The sequence below is a fragment of the Coregonus lavaretus genome, assembly GCF_964263955.1.
Source record: "Coregonus lavaretus genome assembly, chromosome: 29".
Lineage (NCBI taxonomy): Eukaryota > Metazoa > Chordata > Actinopteri > Salmoniformes > Salmonidae > Coregonus > Coregonus lavaretus.
Window position 1 is genome coordinate 18,840,707 of NC_140016.1, and position 18,902 is coordinate 18,859,608.

Below are 18,902 nucleotides of genomic sequence, written 5' to 3' on the forward strand. Positions count from 1 at the left end.
TGTTTTGTTGATTTCACGTTGGATTCACGTTAGTTGACAACTCAACCAAATCTAAATAAAAAATAGATGTTGAACTGACATATGTGCCCAGTGGGCATATTGTGCACTGTGGATTTAGGAACGTGGCGGAAACCGTGTCATAGCTCCACTGGAAATGGAATGAGCGGACAGGGACAGGGGAGCGTTGGTCCAGGGGTCGTTGGTGTAAATGAGCCAGTGTAATCCTCAGATTATCCGAGATTATGTTACATTAGCCCGGATGCAGCATACCCCGAGAACACGGCCAGAACACAATGAAGCCACTAAATGCGGAGAAAGCTAGGCCTACTGCATGGATGATAAAATCATGATAATAACTATAGGTCCATAAAATAATAGGCCTAAAAGCTTAATTCATTTTGTTTTTAAATACTAGAAATACTAGAAATAGACTAATAAATAAATAGGCTACTGGATACATAACATATAGCTTTATAAGCGTGCATGACATTGACATATATCCGCTTACATTTTAACAAAAAATATTAAACCCTTTTAACAACAACTAGATAATAGTAATTACATAAAAAATAATGGATGCCAATACTATAGTAGTCTAAAGTAATTGTAACAGTTATAATTATTAGGCAAGTAGGCTAATATAGCAATAGGCCAATGACATTTCAATCGAATACTCCTGAGTGGCGCAGTGGTCTAAGGCACTGCATCGCAGTGCTAACTGTGCCACTAGAGATCCAGGTTCGAATCCAGGCTCTGTTGCAGCCGGCCGCTACCGGGAGACTCATGGGCGGCGCACAAGTCGTCCAGGGTAGGGGAGGGAATGGCCGGCAGGGATGTAGCTCAGTTGATAGAGCATGGCGTTTGCAGCGCCATGGTTGTGGGTTCGTTTCCCACTTGGGGCCAGTATAAATAAAATATGTATTCACTAACTGTAAGTCGCTCTTAATAAGAGCGTCTACTAAAATGTAAATGAAGCCGTTTTGGTAATGACACTTGACTTTGGAGAGCTATCTTCTTAAATTACCCTCCGTGAGCAATTAGGACAAGGTCAATTCTCTTGCGCACTGCAAAGACAATATATTCAGCTAGCATTCTGGTTCTCTGGAGAGAGAGGCCTAAAGTCCAAAGAAATTGGAACAAAGACTGAAAGCGCGCAATTTATTTGAGAAATTAACCTGCCTCTTGATCTGCATAATCGAGGTTCCGGCTCGTGGCACCTGAGGGCTCCGTTTTTATTGCACGTGTCTCCACTCTCTCTTTTTAAAGGAACGGGACTGGCTGCTTTTGAATAATGAATGACACGTTTTTCTATTGTCGCTAAAGTGCCCGTGATGTTAGAATATGAAAATGCAGCGGTAAGTAATAGTACATTTAAAGAGGACCTACTCATGTTTTATTATGATATGTAGGGAAAGAGATGGAGACGGGGAGAGGGAGAAAGGGAGGGGAGATCTGTTTTATTGCAATAAAAGCGACAGTACTAGAGGAAGAGATTGCCTCGCAGGCAAATGGAGTTGTTAATGAAACTTTACCGCTCATAACGATTATTTTCCTGCCGTCCTCATTAAATATTTAAAGTACTTAATATACGTATTAAGCTCCAAGACATTGGTACTGGCCATTGGGCAACAGGCAGCTATAGCAATCAATAACATTTGTGTCATACGACATTTATAGGAGGTATTTCACATTAGCCTACAATGCTTGGCAGAATATATCTCTATTGACAATGAAAGAGAGAGAGAATTTCTTCTCTTTTCCGTGCTCAATGTATGGTGTTCCCAGCGTGAGAGTTGTTTTGCATGTTGACATGCTCAGTGGGATGGTTCTAGATCGGATAGGGGAACGGGATCTCCTTTGGGGGCTAGGATAACCCTGCCTGTGTTAGAGTATGAGGCAGGACTATGGAGTGGAAGGCCTTTTTGTGTACAGGACTATGGGGTGGAAGGGCTATGCCCCTGTGGGTACAGGGCAATGCACATAGTCTTTACTAGGGTTCTCTTTGTTAAAACAGTTTTGGAAGACAAAGCCAATCACAGCAATGTTTTGTTTTATTTGGATATATTTTGAGCATTTATTTGGATATATTTGTTGAGTATTGCGTTCTTGGCTTGTAAAAACAAAGTATGTGTGTCTGTCTTTCTGTCTGTCTGTCTGTCTGTCTGTCTGTCTGTCTGTCTGTCTGTCTGTCTGTCTGTCTTACTGAGATTTACTGTCAGGGCCCAGGTCTGACAGAATCTGTGCAGAAGATCTAGGTGCTGCTGCAGGCCCTTAGTTGGGGACAGAAGCACCAGATCATCAGTAAACAGTAGACATTTGACTTGAGATTTTAGTAGGGTGAGAATCCCTCCCTCTCGCTCTTTCCCCTTTCATCTCTCCTTCCCACCCTCCCTACTTACACCCAGCTTTGAGCATTTTATCCCTCGTTCCTTCCCTCCACACAGCTCTAAGCATCAACCTCACCTTCCTTCCTTCCTTCTATCCCTCCCTCAAGCTCTCCCCTCCCCCAGAATCAGAAACATTCCCTTTAATTCAGATATATTTTTTTACCATTCCTCTCCTTTATCGAACGGTTTGTCCTGTGTCTGAACTAGTTTTTCTGTCTCTGTCTCTGTCTCTGTCTCTGTCTCTGTCTCTCTCTCTCTCTCTCTCTCTCTCTCTCTCTCTCTCTCTCTCTCTCTCTCTCTCTCTCTCTCTCTCTCTCTCTCTCTCTCTCTCTCTCTCTCAATTCAATTTCAATTCAATGTAAGGGTTTTATTGGCATAGGAAACATATTTTAACATTGCCAAAGCTAGTGAAGTAGATAGTAAACAAAAGGGAAATATTTACAATGGTGTTTGTTCTTCACTGGTTGCCATTTTCTTGTGGCAATAGGTCACAAATCCTGCTGCTGTGATGGCACACTGTAGTATTTCACCCAGTAGATATGGGAGTTTATCAAAATTGGGTTTAGTTTGGAATTCTTTGTGGATCTGTGTAATCTGAGGGAAATATGAATCTCTAATATGGTTATACATTTGGCAGGAGGTTAGGAAGAGCAGCTCAGTTTCCACCTAATTTTGTGGGCAGTGTGCACATAGCCTGTCTTCTCTTGAGAGCCAGGTCTGCCTACGGCGGCCTTTCTCAATAGCAAGGCTATGCTCACTGAGTCTGTACATAGTCAAAGCTTTCCTTAAGTTTGGGTCAGTCACAGTGGTCAGGTATTCTGTCACAGTGTACTCTCTGTTTAGGGCCAAAGAGCATTCTAGTTTGCTCTGTTTTTTTGTTAATTCTTTCCAATGTGTCAAGTAATTCTCTTTTTGTTTTCTCATGATTAGGTTGGGTCTAAATGTGTTGTTGTCCTGGGGTTCTGTGGTGTCTGTTTGTGTTTGTGAACAGAGCCCCAAGACCAGCTTGCTTATGGGACTCTTCTCCAAGTTAATCTCTCTGTAGGTGATGGCTTTGTTATGGAAGGTTTGAGAATCGCTTCCTTTTAAGTGGTCATAGAATTTAACGGCTCTTTTCTGGATTTTTATAATTAGAGGGTACCGGCCTAATTCTGCTCTGCATGCATTTTTTGATGTTTTTCGTTGTACACAGAGGACATTTTTGCAGAATTCTGCATGTAGAATCTCAATTTTATGTTTGTCCCATTTTGTGAATTCTTGGTTGGTGAGCGGACCCCAGACCTCACAACCATGAAGGGCAATTGGTTCTATAACTGATTCAAGTATTTTTAGGCAGATCCTAATTGGTATGTCACATTTTATGTTCCTTTTGATGGCATAGAAGGCCCTTCTTGCCTTGTCTCTCAGATCGTTCAAAGCTTTGTGGAAGTTACCTGTGGCGCTAATGTTTAGGCCAAGGTATGTATAGTTTTTTGTGTGCTCTAGGTCAACGGTGCCTAGATGGAATTTTTATTTGTAGTCCTGGCAACTGGACCTTTTTTGGAACATCATTATATGTATCTCTCTCTCTCTCTCTCTCTCTCTCTCTCTCTCTCTCTCTCTCTCTCTCTCTCTCTCTCTCTCTCTCTCTCTCTCTCTCTCTCTCTCTCTCTCTCTCTCTCTCTCTCTCTCTCTCTCTCTCAAATTCAAGCTACTTTATTGGCATGAAAAACATTGCGTCAATATTGCCAAAGCAACAATGTTTACAATAAACATTGTAATATAATAATAAAGAATAACAAATAATAATATAAAATGGTAGGAAATAATAATAATAACAAAATACCAACAATAAAATGGTATCAGTCAATAGTATAAATATAATAATTAGAAAAGGCTAAACATGGAAAATGAAACTATAACTAACTTATAACTAACTAACTGTCATCCTCACCATTACATCAGTACTACAACTACCATCATCATTACTACTACTACTACCACCACCATCATTAAACTGCTATCATTACCATCACCCCTACTACCCGTACAACTACCATTTAGAATAATAATCACAACAATAATAATAATAATAATAATAAAAGTAATAACAATAATAGTAATAATAATAATAAAAAATAATAATAATCATAACAATAATAATAATACTAATAATAAGTAAATTACTGCTTACTATGCAGATGTAATTATCAGTGTCCCTCAGGCTATGGCAGGCAAATACATATTTTGCTGCAAGAGGAGCCGTTGCTCCTTCGACCCATGACTATTTTTTGTTTTTCCTCTGGGTTTAATAAGTTCAAATTTGGACTTATTTTGGAAAGTGCATCTTTGTTTCTACCTCCCCTGTCGTGCAGTGACCACATACACGCTCCTTTTTGGGTAACCATGTTTTTTTATGTCTGCCGGTTTCTATTGCCAATTGGTGGTCACTCAGCCTGTACTTGGTAAGGATCTGTCTCTGCTTCGTATCTCTGACAGAGCCAATTCATATTCTCTGTTCAGAGCCAGATAGCAATTTAGTCAGCTTTGGGATTTTGTTTCATTTTTCCAATGTTGTAAATGTGAGTCCTTTGATTGGTTCATGATTTTATTTATTTGAATTATTTCTTTTGAAGCAGTGCTGGTGTCAGCTTGGTTGGTTAGGTTCAACACCAGCTGACTGAGAGGGCTCGTTTCTGGGCTCAGCTCTTGGGTTTGAAATGCTTTAAATTGGAGCCTTGAATTTGGATTTGAATTTAGCTGTAGCCCACATTTTAATGATATTTTTTGTACTTTCATTACCACTGGAAAGCGGCCCAATTCTGCCCTACATGAATTAGTTGGTGTATTTCTTTGGACTTGTAGAATTGTCTGACAGAATTATGCATGTAGGGCTTCAATTGGATGTTTGTCCCACATTTTAAAGTCCAGTTTATTGAGTGGCCCCCAAACCTCACTTCCGTAAGGAGCTATTGGTAGGATTACGCTGTCAAATATTTTGGTCCAAATTCTAATTGGGATGTTGATTTTGAATAATTTCATTTTTATTGCATACAATGCTCTGCAGGCTTTTTATTTGAGTGCATTCACTGCCATATTAAAGTTTTACGATGCAGATATGGTCAGACCAAGGTATGAGTCATTTTTTAGTGTGTTCAATTATGGTGTTGTTCAGGTTGAATTTAAATTTTTGTTTCTGACATCTGGGTTTCTTCTGGAAAATCTTGATTTTAGTTTTTTTGAAATTTACTGCCAGGGCTCTAGAATGTTAAGGTTCTGTTGAAGACCTTCTTTGGTTGGTGATAGAAGAACCAAATCATCAGCATATAGCAGGTATTTTACCACTGTGTCAAGTAGTGTGAGTCCTGGGGCTGTAGAATGTTCCAACATGTTTGCTAATTCATTTATATATATGTGTTGAAAAGGTTTGGACTCAAACTGCAGCCTTGTCTCACACCTCGACGTTGAGAAAAGGATTCTGTTCTTAGATTTTTATTGCACACTTGTTTTCTGTGTACATACATTTTATTAAGTCATACACCTTACCACCAAGCCCACTTTGGAGAATTTTGAAGAATAGCACTTCGTGCCAAATATAATCTAATGCTTTTTTTAAAGTCATTAAAGCAAGCAAAGATTTTGCCCTCTTTTTTTTTGGTGGACGTGTTTATTAATTAGTGTGTGTAAGGTGTATATATAGTCATTAGTGCGATGGTTGGGGAGAAAGCCAATTTGACATTTACTTATTACATTTTTTTCTTGAAGAAAGGTTTGAATTCTTGAAATGCTACAGAACCTTTCCCAAATTGCTGTTTACGCATATTCATATTCCGCATATTATTTGGGTCTGATTTGTCTCCACTTTTGTGGATAGGAAAGCAGCCAGAAGTTAGTACCATGTTGAGCAATTTAAGCACAGCATTTTGCAACTCAGGTGTGCTGTTTTTCAGCATTTCATTTCTGATGCTATCTAGACCACAAGCCTTCTTTGGTTTTTATAGATTTTAGCTTTTCATTTAGTTCTTGTTGGGTTATTGGATAATCTAATGGATTTTGGTTGTTTTTAATGACTAATTCAAGGATGTTCAATTTTACTTGAATTTCTAATTGGTTATTTTGTAAGTCTTGTTGTGGGATGTTTTTGTATAGATTATCAAAATAAGTTTTCCAAATTCCTTCATCTTGTATGGCTAATTCTTGTGGCTTTGTCGTCCTTAAATTGTTCCACATGTCCCAGAACTGATTTTGGTCAATTGCACTTTCAATTTCATCAAGTGTCATGTTGGTATAATTCAATTTCTTACGTTTCAGTGTATGTTTATACTGTTTCAGTTTAAAAGTATTCATAGCATAACTCTGGGTTGTTTTGCTGCTTATGTTTATCATTTGACATTTGTCTTAGGTGTTTTCTAATTGTTTTACTTTCGTTATCAAACAATTTTTCAGAAACATTTTGTTTTTTGTTTCTTTGGTTTTCTCAAATTTGCTTTTGATGCTGCTTTTTGGAATATGCAATTTATGTTTTGAGTAGCCAAATTGACATCTTCTTTATTGTTTTGGTATTATGAGTTATTGAAGACCTGTACAGAGTTCATCATTTCATTTGAGTTCATTGTTTCAATGAATTTCTCTGCACTGTTTGGAGCCCATCTGTACGATTGGTTCATGTTGTAGAGTTTATTGGGCTGTTTTTCTGAATGGATATTGCTGGTTAATTTCTTCAGAAACACGTTGATCTGACTGTGATCTGACAATGGTGTCTGTGGTCTGACAGTGAATGCACTAATGGAGGAAGGGTCAATGTCAGTGAAGGCAAAATCAACTACACTTGCCCGAAGAGCTGAGCAGTAAGTAAACTGACCTAAAGTGTTCCCTCTGATTCTACCATTAAGCATGTACAGGCCTTAGGCTCGACAGAGATGCACTAACTTCTTCCCGTTTTTGTTCAGTATTTGGTCAGGACTGTTTCTATTATTTATAATAGGGCTACTGTACAAGGAGGGGTGTCCAAATATGTGGTGGTTACCTCCCGCATCAGTGTAGTCAGGCTCAGAACCTGTTCTCACATTGAAATCTCCACAAAGAAGCACTTTACCCTCTGCCTGAAATTGAAGGATTTCTGTATGGAGATTGTTAAAAAACGGATCATCATAATATGATGAATCTGAAGGAGGAGCATAAGCTGCACATATGTATACATCATTGTCACAATATATTGTACCTTTGTCAAGTTTTAGACAAATGTGGCTAGTACCTTTTTTCATTTAATTCAGTAATGCTTATTCATTTATAGTAAGCGCAACAACTACTATGGCGTTCATGGGAAGAGACCTTTTAAGTAAACTCGATGCAACCATTTTTTGTTCACCAGATGGCATCGAGGTATATGGAACAACATAGGCTATTTTATGAACAAAGAGCAGAAAGTAATTATAATCTGAAAGGGTGCATAATAAATTATATGAATGTGTATGATAAGTTGATATAAGTTTGGATAATATGCTTTGATATAACATTATATTGTGGTTCCGTACATCAATGCCCATCATATAATATCAAGGAGTGGTATGGAGAGCGTGAGGTTATTTTAGAGTGTAATGGAAAAGTATATGTTTTAAGGAGAGGCTTGACTTTGACTGGGTTTTCTGAAGGTTAGAGAACCGGTGAGGATCCAATGACAGGAAGGTCAGTGTCCTTGAAACTACTGTCTGTTTTGTTTGGTTCCACTGGGAGTATGTTTAAAGAAGTTGATTTGGGTTGAGTGAGAATCGTTTAAAAAAACACAAAAGGATTGTTTGTTGTGAGTACCTAGGAGTTTCTAACTTTCTATATGGAGTATTTGACGATGTGAAAATAGAATGAATTTTATGTGTGTGTAATCGATTACTAGAGAGGTGATATAGTAATAATTTGAATAATATGTATGTATTAACTTGCTCACCCAAACGTAGACATACGTCAAAGGTGGGAAATAATAAATAAAGGTTTTCTGAGTTTGAGACGTTGATGGATCATTTGATAGAGAAAAGGTTTAAGAAATCAACTGCCCATAAGGAGTGGGATTTATAGAAGTAACTTATAACATAGTACAAAGCCAATTTAGGGTTTCCATTAAACTAATTATCATTGTGGAGCTAAGGTGATGAAGTGAAGGAAGACGATAAACCAGTGTAATTGGGCTATTTGTGGGATTTCTTTGTCATTTCAATGGCATAGAGTAAAATCTGGGTTTCTGAGTGTAATTCTACTGTTGGTATGTGTTGCTTAGACAGATACTACAAAGTATTTATTTTTGGTGATGTAGAATGGAAGAGTTATCAGCGTGCTTGGTTCAAATGGAAAGACTCACTTATTTAACAGGAATAGCGAGACGATTTCGAGGTAGTCATTTTTTGGGGGTTGCATCATGGTTTGCTAGATAAATGATTGAGAATGATGGCGTAATGTCAATCAATAAATTGGATATTAATACTATGGATATAAATTCAATATATGATTGTCAACTACAGCAAGTGTTTCGTTTGTTACTTGTAGCCTACTTAGAAAGGACAGTTCCCCAGATCTGCTGTTTCTAGTAATGGCGGATTGGTATTATCTTCGTTGATAAAGGGGATAATAATAGTTTAGGGTCGATGCACAGAGAAGCGAGTGTCTTATCTTAATGGGAAGTGAAGCAAGGGGACAAAGAGAATAAAAATAGTATTAACAAAACACCAGGGATTATGAAGCAGTGTCAGAAGGGAGCAGAGTATGAAAGATAACATTAACTGAGGAAAATATGAACTTGTAGCTGAGGTCACTACAGAGATATTACTGACAAAATATCGTAACAGATAAACTGAACCAATCATGAAGCTACAACAGCAATCTAGGATTGTGAAAGTTGTTAAGTTAGTTTTTAACCCTACTATAAAGGTAAATGCAGTACGATGTTTGAGAATGGTTTTTATTTGTTGTTTGGAGAGTTTCTAGGTGTTGATCTGTGGGTGTTAGCAACTGGGGTTCGCTGAATGTGAGAGAGCTGTAAGTGTCATAATGGGTTAAGTTTGGTGTAACCGGATCACTGGTTGCTGTGGAAAAGGAGGAAGTAAAATGGGGGTGAGTGTTACCGGTGTGATATGGCTAGCTAGTTAGTGGTGCGGACTAGTAGCATTTCGATAGGTGACATAACTTGCTCTGAGACCTTGAAGGAGTTGTTTGCCTTGCTCTGCAAGGTCGCGCCTTTTGTTGAATGACGAGTAACGGTGCTTTGAGGGTGACTGTTGTCGATGTGTGCAGAGGGTACCTGGTTCAAGCCCATGTAGGGAAGGAAGCAAAACTGTTACATTGACTGGTTTAATTGATAAAATTATACGAAAGAGATTGTCCTACCAGGCCATGGTGGCATAGGATAACATAATAGTTTCAGTGGCATCTCTGTGAATAGATGTTTTGTTTGTTTTGACTATAACTTAAAAATAATTTGTCACCTGCTAAAGTACCGTTAGATGGAAAGACAGAGGTAGAGGATAATAGAGATTGTAGAGGGTTTTCTGTGTTAAAAGGAAAGTAGGTTAATTGGGAGATGAGAAATTTCAAATTGGATTGTTTGAGTAGACTGGTATTAAAATAATGCTTTCTAGTAAGGTCAATAAAAATATGTTATTAGGTAGTAGTGGCTTGTGGATATCATTTACTAATGCCATGATTTATTAAACGGGTGAAAGATATTTGTGCTTGCTGTACTATATCGGGATTGTGATGAGTGTGATGAAAGGAGTCAGGCGCAGGAGGGTAATCACCGAACACAGAGTTTATTCCTTCGTTGACACACAAATGCGCTCAAATAGCGATCAACGAAACAGGCACAGGGGAAACTCTAATCCCTGGCAAATACACTGTAACGGTAGAATCCAATAATACATAGGCACAGGGGAAAATCTACCCTGGCAACAAAATGTACGAGTAGCTCCACCGAGCTATACTACTCTCACAACTAACAATCACACACAACGACAAGGGGGCAGAGGGAACACTTATACACGGACTAATGAGAGGATTAGAACCAGGTGTATGTGATTGACAAGACAAGACAAATGTGATGATGATTGGGGCGGCAGTGGTTAGTAAGCCGGTGACGACGAACGCCGAAGCCTGCCCGAACAAGGAGGGGAGGCAGCCTCGGCCGAAGTCGTGACAGGGATGTAAAGGACACAGTGGGTAATGTGAAGCAGATATCTGAATAGTTGAATATGGAACGTTCTTTGACCATTTTTATTTATTATCATTAAACTCTATAGTTTGGCTAACCACCAGTGAGTTATGCAGACAGTTAATTAATTATAAAACGATAATCTGTTTCTGGTACGTTGCACAATGGGAGGTAGTTTTACTCTTATGCTGAGGGAGAAGTACACAATTTTTATAAGTTCTAAATGTATTAAACAATAGGTTTGATATTTTAAAACATCAATGCAACAAGTGGAGATGATTACATTACCGAAAAGGGGTTATAGGTTTATATTAGTAGGTGTAGTCAACTTAATGAAACATGGTATTATCTGATGAGTTTTGAGTATAATTATTTGTTATAGGAGTGGTGGAAGTACCTTAGAGTAGGTATGTTAAAGTAGACATCTCAAACAACTTTTTAATAGATGCTTAGAATCTAATATCATTGATTATTTACGCGTAGTAATTGATTATATTTGTGAATGTCTCAAATATTACATGTAGAGGGGTGACAGGAACAGTCTAAGGGGTAAGTCATCCAGTAACGATACCATGATGATTTGATATGGGATAAAATGATGCAGATTTCAGAGGTGATAATCATTGTGAGAATTAAAAAGAATGAGGTATAAAGAGTAATCATTTAAAAATACTCATTGTAAACTCTGAGAACATTGAGTGGTTTTCATCTTTTGAGAGATTTTATGTAATCTTCTTCTGGAGTAGTTATGAGGAATTAAATTGAAACAAACGATTATTGATGTGAGGTAGGACAGGGTATATCTGCATCATGTTTTGTGTGAAATTAAAATTTTTGTATTGCTGATTATAATTGAATGTTAACGAAATGTGTACTTTCTCTTATTTCATCATCTTTCAGTGGGATGTTTCAAAAGTATGTGGGCTAGGTGGAGCAGTTAATACAATTTGGCAGTCTTATAATTAGGTCATAAGCGGGAGCTACTGAATTAAATAAGGTCTGGACATTTTTGTTTGTTGTTTTCCAATATGTTTTTTCAGATAACCACACACAACCCACCTATTATTATGGTTATATAGGGTTTTTTATTTTGATTGTAGGGGGTTTTAACGGGTCAGAGATGATAAGTCTTAAAGGAACACACATGGAACTTTCTGAAGTTTTTTCTTTTATGAGTGAGTTTTGGGTAAACGCGTGATTTCTTTTGAGAATAAATGTAATTTTGACTTACTGTACACTTGGGATAAAAAAAATTATGACATTTTCGACTGTTGTTAATGATTAGTCTATACTATAGAATGGAACACTTCTTTGAAGGGTTTCAATGACCTCTGAACTCTGTGCTGACTTTCTAGTGTGAATTGATCACCCACACTGGAAAGCCAAGGAGCATGGGATGAGGGATTTAAGGTGATTTATTATACCGAGTTGAGGGTAATTTATAATGCTGATAATAATGAAGAAGTTTATAATTTGGCAATAGTCATATCTATGATTCTGACCATAATAAGGTCAGAGTGAGAGAGCTAGTCCTGAATGAGGAACACCTGGCGCTAGTCAAGTTTGATATTACTTGAATTACTTTATGGGATACAATTGAGTTAAGGTATTGTCAAATGTTGTCATTTTAATTTCATTTATTATTTTGGTTTAACAGGCAAGTTTTTTTTTTTTTTTTACGCATGAATCACGATGTGAGTCATGTGTACAAAGGAGGGAAGTACTGCTCGCATGAGGATTTTTAGTAAATATGCACATTGTATTAAGAATATGAGCAGTAGTAATTAATGTGTTATGGGATAGATTAAATGTTTTAGGTGAAAATGTATTTGTGGTATAAGGCAGGATGTAGAGGAGGCCTGTCTATGAAACTAGTGACCTATAACAAGATGCAAAAATGTGCACTTCCTAATATCAAGGCTTCTCCTGACTGATAAGAAGACCGGGTATAGTAGCATACGGTATCACACCTAACAATGTTGTTGAGACTTTCTTCCCACAGGTGAAGGCTTCTCCCCACAGGAAGATGGCACCGCCACTGCAGAGAATTGTTTTCTTTTGTTTCTTTGCAGCAGGGAGTCTCAACTTCCCTATTGGTATGCTGAAAGACGGACACACTCCACAGAGCAATGTTGATAAATAGAGAAGGACTCTGCATGATCCTAGACCATAGTGAAGGTAGAAGGTTCCGATCTAAAAGGACCATACATCGTCACCCAGTCTACACCAACGGTTGTATGGACAGAGGGGAGATCGACCTGGTATCATCTAAACCAATGCAACAGAGTACTACGAGGAAACCGCCAACCTAGAGATGAGGGAGCTGAGGATGCTGGAGCTGACAAGGATCAGATGATGGAAGACGATGGCAAGGGGAATGCTACTGATGAGCTACGTCTTCTGGCTGATTCCCTCGGCGGAAGGACAGACCTCCAAGAACTTCAAGATCTTCCAGAATTTCAAGAATCACCTGACTTTCACACCATTCATTTCTCTGTCTGTGGAGGGTTTCCCTAACAGAAATTGGGAAGTATATTAGAAATTGGCATTAAGAATAATTGGTCAAACAAAATAATTTGTCATATAGTCAATGCTTATATGGATTTCTTGGATTAGGAAGGAACTCAATTAAACTGTTATGTTCTGTCTTCTATTGAGGTAAATACAGATGCTGTCTTGATGCATAGCAGGGACAATTTGGCCTATAATGGTGTGAACCTAAAAAAGAAACAACCTCTGAACCGGCTGAAGATGAACATCAGAGGCGTTGAAGACGTTCCTGTACAACACCACTTCTACCTGCAACCGGTCTACAACAGCCAATCGAAGCATTCAAAGGATTTCCTCTCATGTTTTTATCTCGAGGGAGTGGGACAGGAGTCCACCATTGAGTGAGAATGGAGAAAGATCTGTTCAAATACAACATTTCTGATGTTGTTGGTATAATGGTTGGCAAATGGACAAGACACAATGGGGTGTAGAGATGGTGGTGACTCTGATGAGACATTGTTGGGACATTGTCATGGGGAATTCATTTTGAACTATGAAGCGGTCTGAAGAACATAATGAAGAGATGCCAGAAGATGTAAGTGCCGGGGAAGGAAGGGGTTGGTTAGGTGTGTCAATATTACATTTGGATTTATATAAAAATTTGCACATTTGGGTGTGAGGTATATACACTGCTAAATTAATAGTACTAGGAATGCATTGAGAGGATGATCTGTATTTATTCTCAGGATGAGGAAGGTCATAATATAATTATGGATATTTATACTGTATGTTAATAGAAGTGTACATTCTGACAGTTGTAATGGGTGCTAAAGTTGAGGATTTTAACTTTGATTGATAAGGACCAGGTGAATCAATAAGAATTGTCATTCTAAATTTGGTTGAGATAAGTCATTTGGTTTTGGTTATAATTTATAAGATGACTGAGTGATTAAAGTCAATCATTAGTATATATTAGTAAGTAAAGATGTTGAAACTATTTTCAGCAGGAAGGGTATTGCTTGTAAAAATGCGAGATAACTGTCTTAAATACAGTGAGGGAAAAAAGTATTTGATTTTGTATGTTTGCCCACTGACAAAGAAATGATCAGTCTATAATTTTAATGGTATGGTTATTTGAACAGTGAGAGACAGAATAACAACAAAAAAAACTGAAAAACGCATGTCAGAAATGTTATAAATTGATTTGCATTTTAATGAGGGAAATAAGTATTTGACCCCCTCTCAATCAGAAAGATTTCTGGCTCCCAGGTGTCTTTTATACAGGTAACGAGCTAGATTAGGAGCACACTCTTAAAGGGAGTGCTCCTAATCTCAGCTTGTTACCTGTATAACAGACACCTGTCCACAGAAGCAATCAATCAATCAGATTCCAAATGGGCTACAAGACCATCGCCAAGCAACTTGGTGAGAAGGTGACAACAGTTGGTGCGATTATTCGCAAATGGAAGAAACACGAAATAACTGTCAATCTCCCTCGGCCTGGGGCTCCATGCAAGATCTCACCTTGTGGAGTTGCAATGATCATGAGAATGGTGAGGAATCAGCCCAGAACTACACGGGAGGATCTTGTCAATGATCTCAAGGCAGCTGGGACCATAGTCACCAAGAAAATAATTGGTAACACACTACGCTGTGAAGAACTGAATTCCTGCAGCGCCCGCAAGGTCCCCCTACTCAAGAAAGCACATATACAGGCCCATCTGAAGTTTGCCAATGAACATTTGAATGATTCAGAGGAGAACTGGGTGAAAGTGTTGTGGTCAGATGAGACCAAAATCGAGCTCTTTGGCATCAACTCAACTCGCCGTGTTTGGAGGAGGAGGAATGCTGCCTATGACCCCAAGAACACCATCTCCACCATCAAACATGGAGGTGGAAACATTATGCTTTGGGGGTGTTTTTCTGCTAAGGGGACAGGACAACTTCATCGCATCAAAGGGACGATGGACGGGGCCATGTACCGTCAAATCTTGGGTGAGAACCTCCTTCCCTCAGCCAGGGCATTAAAAATGGGTCGTGGATGGGTATTCCAGCATGACAATGACCCAAAACACAAGGCCATGGCAACAAAGGAGTGGCTCAAGAAGAAGCACATTAAGGTCCTGGAGTTGCCTAGCCAGTCTCCAGACCTTAATCCCATAGAAAATCTGTGGAGGGAGCTGAAGGTTCGAGTTGCCAAATGTCAGCCTCGAAACCTTAATGACTTGGAGAAGATCTACAAAGAGGAGTGGGACAAAATCCCTCCTGAGATGTGTGCAAACCTGGTGGCCAACTACAAGAAACGTCTGACCTCTGTGATTGCCAACAAGGGTTTTGCCACCAAGTACTAAGTCACGTTTTGCAGAGGGGTCAATGTCAACGATGTAGTGATGGTGTGGTGGGGAATCAGGCGCAGAAGCAGAGGTACAGTCCAACAAGACTTTACTATGCAAAATAATCCACAAACGGCAGGAGGCCAAACAGACGCGCACAGGCGTCAACACACGATCGCACGAAAACACAGTGCGCAAAACTACTAATACTGGCGTACTGGAAAAATACACAGCTACGCAACCATCTGACAAGCGACAATTACACACAACACTATACACACAAACAGGGAACTAAATAGGGTGCATAATGATACCTAACACAAAACAGGTGTGGCTAACAGACAAAACTAATCAAACAGGAAACACAGAACATAGAACGGTGGCAGCTAGAATTCCGGAGACGACGAATGCCGAAGCCTGCCCGAACAAGGGAGAGAGGCCGCCTCGGCCGAAACCGTGACAGTACCCCCCCCTTGACGCGCGGCTCCAGACGCGCGCCGACTCCGGCCTTGGGGACGACCCGGAGGCCGCGGCGCAGGGCGCGTCGGATACCCCCGATGGAATTCCGTCAGGAGCGACGGGTCCAAAATGTCTCTCCTCGGCACCCAGCACCGCTCCTCCGGACCGTACCCCTCCCACTCCACTAGATACTGAAGACCCCCCCTCCGACGTCTAGAATCCAAGATGGATCTTACAGTGTACGCCGGTGCCCCCTCGATGTCCAACGGGGGCGGGGGAGTCTCCAAGATCTCATGTTCTTGAAGTGGGCCCGCTACCACCGGCCTGAGAAGGGACACATGGAACGAGGGGTTAATACACTTATACTCCACTGGTAACTGTAATCTATAACAAACCTCGTTCAACCTTCTCAGGACTTTAAATGGCCCTACAAACCGCCGACCCAGTTTCCGACAGGGCAGGCGGAGGGGCAGGTTTCTGGCAGAGAGCCAGACTCGATCTCCAGGTGCGTACACAGGCCCCTCACTGCGGTGTAGGTCGGCGCTCGTCTTCTGTCGACGTATGGCACGCTGCAGATTGACGTGTGCAGCGTTCCACGTCTCCTCCGAGCGCCGCACCCACTAATCCACAGCGGGGGCCTCGATCTGGCTCTCATGCCATGGTGCCAGAACCGGCTGGTACCCTAAAACACACTGAAAAGGGGTTAGTTGGGTGGAGGAGTGGCGGAGAGAGTTCTGTGCCATCTCGGCCCAGGGCACATATCTCGCCCATTCCTCCGGCCGGTCCCGGCAGTATGTTCTGAGAAACCTGCCCACATCCTGGTTTACGCGTTCCACCTGCCCATTACTCTCCGGGTGGTAACCCGAGGTGAGACTCACCGAGACCCCCAACCGCTCCATAAAAGCTCTCCAGACTCTGGAGGTGAATTGGGGACCCCGGTCAGCCACAATGTCCTCGGGCACCCCGTAGTGCCGGAACACATGAGTGAATAGTGCTTCGGCGGTCTGTAGGGCAGTAGGAAGACCCGGCATGGGGAGCAAACGACAGGCCTTAGAGAACCGGTCCACAACGACCAGGAGTGTAGTATTCCCTTGAGAGAGGGGAAGGTCAGTTATAAAATCCACCGAGAGGTGGGACCATGGTCGTTGTGGAACGGGCAGGGGCAGTAACTTACCCCTAGGCAGATGTCTAGGCGCCTTACACTGGGCGCACACCGAGCAGGAGGAAACATAAACCCTCACATCCCTGGCCAACGTGGGCCACCAATATTTGGCACTAAGACAGTGCACTGTCCGGCCGATACCCGGATGTCCAGAGGAGGGTGACGTGTGAGCCCAATAGATCAATCGATCCCGACACTCGAGCGGAACATACTTCCGACCCTCCGGGCATTGTGGTGGACTAGGGTCGGTGCGTAATGCCCGCTCGAGCTCAGAATCGAGCTCCCACACCACCGGTGCCACTAGACACGACTCCGGCAGTATGGGAGTGGGCTCCACGGACCTCTCCTCCCCGTCATACCGCCGAGACAGTGCATCTGCCTTACCGTTTTGTGACCCAGGGATGTAGGTGATCTTAAAAGAGAAACGGGTCAAAAACATACTCCATCTAGCCTGTCGAGGGTTCAGCCTCCTCGCTGCCCGGATGTACTCCAGGTTACGGTGGTCCGTCAAAATGAGGAAAGGGTGTTGAGCCCCCTCAAGCCAGTGCCTCCACACCTTAAGGGCCTGTACCACAGCTAACAGCTCCCTGTCCCCTACGTCATAATTTCGCTCCGCCGGGCTGAGCTTCTTGGAATAGAAGGCACAGGGGCGGAGTTTAGGTGGCGCGCCTGACCGTTGTGAAAGCACGGCGCCAATACCGGCTTCAGACGCGTCCACCTCTACCTGAAATGGTAAAGAGGGATCCGGATGCGCCAGCACCGGAGCCGAGGTGAACAGGTCCTTCAGCTTCTCAAACGCCCTGTCCGCCTCGACTGACCACTGCAGACGCACCGGGCCCCCCTTTAAGAGAGACGTGATGGGAGCTGCCACTTGCCCAAAACCCCGGATAAACCTCCGGTAGTATTTCGCAAACCCCAAAAACTGCTGCACCTCTTTCACAGTGGTTGGTGTTTGCCAATTACGCACGGCTGACACTCGGTCTACCTCCATCTTCACCCCTGACGCCGACAACTGATACCCCAAAAAGGAAATCGACTCCTGGAAAAACAGACACTTCTCTGCCTTCACATACAGGTCGTGCTCCACCAGCCTCCGCAACACCCTGCGCACCAGGGCCACATGCTCGACACGGGTAGGTGAGTACACGAGAATGTCATCTATGTACACCACGACTCCCTGTCCCTGCATGTCCCTGAAGATCTCATCCACGAATGATTGGAAAACTGACGGAGCATTCATCAACCCGTATGGCATGACTAGATACTCGTAATGGCCCGAGGTGGTACTAAAGGCTGTTTTCCATTCATCATCCTTCCTGATGCGCACCAAGTTGTACGCGCTCCTGAGATCTAATTTCGTGAAGAAACGCGCCCCATGCAACGACTCAGTCATGGTCGCAATCAGCGGGAGTGGATAACTATACTTCACCGTAATCTGATTGAGACCACGGTAATCGATGCACGGACGCAAACCCCCATCCTTCTTCTTCACGAAAAAGAAACTCGAGGACGCGGGGGAAGTGGACGGCCGTATGTATCCTTGTCTCAGTGATTCGTCTATGTAAACCTCCATAGCTTTCTTCTCCTCCTGAGACAGAGGATACACATGACTCCGTGGGAGCGCAGCTCCTGCCTGAAGGTCTATCGCACAATCCCCCTGCCTATGGGGTGGCAACAGCGTCGCCCTCACCTTACTAAACGCGATAGCCAAATCCCCATACTCAGGTGGAATGTGCAATGCGGGCACCTGGTTTGGACTCTCCACCGAGGTAGCCCCTATGGAAACGCCCAAACATCTACCCACACACTGAGCAGACCACTCCATCAGAGCCCTCTCCTGCCACGAAATAACGGGGTTATGGGTACTTAACCAGGGCATGCCCAGCACCACCGGATACGCA